This window comes from Cupressus sempervirens, chromosome 8 (genome assembly GCF_028749045.1).
Source record: "Cupressus sempervirens isolate cs-2001-9-10 chromosome 8, ASM2874904v1, whole genome shotgun sequence".
In the NCBI taxonomy this organism is placed as follows: domain Eukaryota; kingdom Viridiplantae; phylum Streptophyta; class Pinopsida; order Cupressales; family Cupressaceae; genus Cupressus; species Cupressus sempervirens.
In genome coordinates, this window is record NC_143125.1 from 17,897 (window position 1) to 20,881 (window position 2,985).

Here is a 2,985-nt window from a genome sequence, read left to right on the forward strand (position 1 = left end):
TTGGGATCCGCCTCCGCCTTGTTCCAGTTTCGCGTTCTTCGGATGTGCATGGCCCCTCGGCCCCTGCGAACGGTTTTGCTTGGTGGCTTGCCGGTTTTCCTTGGCGGTTTTCCGGTGCTGCCTTGTTCGTCGGTTTTCCTTGGCGGTTTTCCGGTGCTACCTTGTTCGTGGGCTTCGTCAGCAACCCTCACTTTTGTGAATTTTGTGCCTCCTTTCGGAGTTGGGACCCCTCGTACCTAGGCTCTTTGCCGAACACGAGGGTTTTCCTAAACCCTAAACTTTTTTAAGTTCCCGCACATTATTAAATGCCATTAATTTGGTATTTAATTTTTTATTCACTTAAGTGATTTGTATGACTGTTGGTTTTTCTTGGAAGTTGAAGCGGTTTTTGCTACACTTCTATTTAAAACCCTGAATTGTTCATTTTATTGTAACAAGTCCACTGATGAGAGGGTGAAACTCCCTCGAAACATGTCTGGACAATTTTATCAATAAAATTCATTTACTTTCATACTTTCTTCTGGATCCTCTTCTGTGCTGCCAGTGATAAATTCTTTTTAATAAATTTTTAATAAATTTTTAATAAACTTTTTAATAGACTTTTTAATAAATTTTTAATAAACTTTTTAATAAACTTTTTAATAAACTTTTTAATAAACTTTTTAATAAACTTTTAAATGTTAAATGTTAAATTTTAAATGTTAAATGTTAAATGTTAAATGTTAAATGTTAAATTTTAAATGTTAAATTTTAAATGTTAAATGTTAAATTTTAAATGTTAAATGTTAAATGTTAAATGTTAAATTTTAAATGTTAAATTTTAAATGTTAAATGTTAAATGTTAAATTTTAAATGTTAAATGTTAAATGTTAAATGTTAAATGTTAAATTTTAAATGTTAAATTTTAAATGTTAAATTTTAAATGTTAAATGTTAAATGTTAAATGTTAAATGTTAAATGTTAAATGTTAAATGTTAAATGTTAAATAAAATTCATTTACTTTCATACTTTCTTCTGGATCCTCTTCTGTGCTGCCAGTAATAAATTCTTTTTAATAAATTTTTAATAAACTTTTTAATAAACTTTTTAATAAACTTTTTAATAAACTTTTTAATAAATTTTTAATAAACTTTTTAATAAACTTTTTAATAAACTTTTTAATAAACTTTTAATAAACTTTTTAATAAATTTTTAATAAACTTTTTAATAAACTTTTTAATAAACTTTTTAATAAACTTTTTAATAAATTTTTAATAAACTTTTTAATAAACTTTTTAATAAATTTTTAATAAACTTTTTAATAAACTTTTTAATAAACTTTTTAATAAACTTTTTAATAAATTTTTAATAAACTTTTTAATAAATTTTTAATAAACTTTTTAATAAATTTTTAATAAACTTTTTAATAAACTTTTTAATAAATTTTTAATAAACTTTTTAATAAACTTTTTAATAAACTTTTTAATAAACTTTTTAATAAATTTTTAATAAACTTTTTAATAAACTTTTTAATAAACTTTTTAATAAACTTTTTAATAAATTTTTAATAAACTTTTTAATAAATTTTTAATAAACTTTTTAATAAATTTTTTAACACTCTAAATTTTTTAACACTCTAAATTTTTTAACACTCTAAAATTTTTTAACACTCTAAATTTTTTAACACTCTAAATTTTTTAACACTCTAAATTTTTTAACACTCTAAATTTTTTAAAACCCTAAACCCTAAACCCTAAACCCTAAACCCCAAACCCCAAACCCCAAACCCCAAACCCTAAACCCCAAACCCGAAACCCCAAACCCGAAACCCGAAACCCCAAACCCGAAACCCCAAACCCGAAACCCTAAACCCTAAACCCTAAACCCTAAACCCTAAACCCTAAAACCCTAAACCCTAAACCCCAAACCCCAAACCCCAAACCCCAAACCCTAAACCCCAAACCCTAAACCCTAAACCCCAAACCCCAAACCCCAAACCCCAAACCCCAAACCCTAAAACCCTAAACCCTAAACCCTAAACCCTAAACCCTAAACCCTAACCTAAACCCTAAACCCTAAACCCTAAACCCTAAACCCCAAACCCCAAACCCCAAACCCCAAACCCCAAAACCCTAAACCCTAAACCCCAACCCTAAACCCCAACCCCAAACCCCAAACCCCAAACCCCAAACCCCAAACCCCAAACCCGAACCCGAACCCGAACCCGAAACCCCAAACCCCAAACCCCAAACCCCAAACCCAAACCCTAAACCCTAAACCTTATCGGCTTTGCCAAGAAGTCCCCGCACTGCGACATCTTCCATTTCCGAGAGTCTGTTGGCGTAACCCAAGAAAGTTGGGTTCCTTTCTTCTTCGCAGCAGGTTTTTCTCAAGATCACAGCACTCTTCGATCCACTAGGGCCATTGTTTCCCCCGCCTTTTTATAACATACTAATTTTATAACATACTAACTTTATAATCTGGCGGGGGTCCCGCTTTTTGGGTCGGCCTATTCAAGGGTCACACCTCTTGGATTTCCTCGGAAGATTGATATTTATATCCGTCTTCCTCCCATTCTCTTCCACACATTTCTCTCTTCTCTTGTATCCGTTTAATCCAACTGATGAGGGCTGATAGCCCGAAACATGTTTTGGATTCTGGAGATTGTATATGAGATTTTTAATTGTGGAATTTAATTGTGGATTTTATTTATTTCTTTCTGGATTACTCCTTTCTATCAGTTTTTTAATTCTTTCGGAGCTGCAAGTGATCTATTAAATTTTTTAACACTCTAAAGTTTTGGATTTCTTCACGATGTCCTCCGGAGAATTAATTTTTCATGGCTCTTTGCCATCCGCTCAAGGCCAATCTCCATCTGCTCATGATGCTGCTCGCGCCCAAGGTGGAAATCCATCGAACCAGGATAGAAAGAAACGAAGAGCTGACAGCGGCACCATTATCTCAGCTCAGGAAAAATCTTTTTTGGCCGAGTTTGCTGCTGAATCA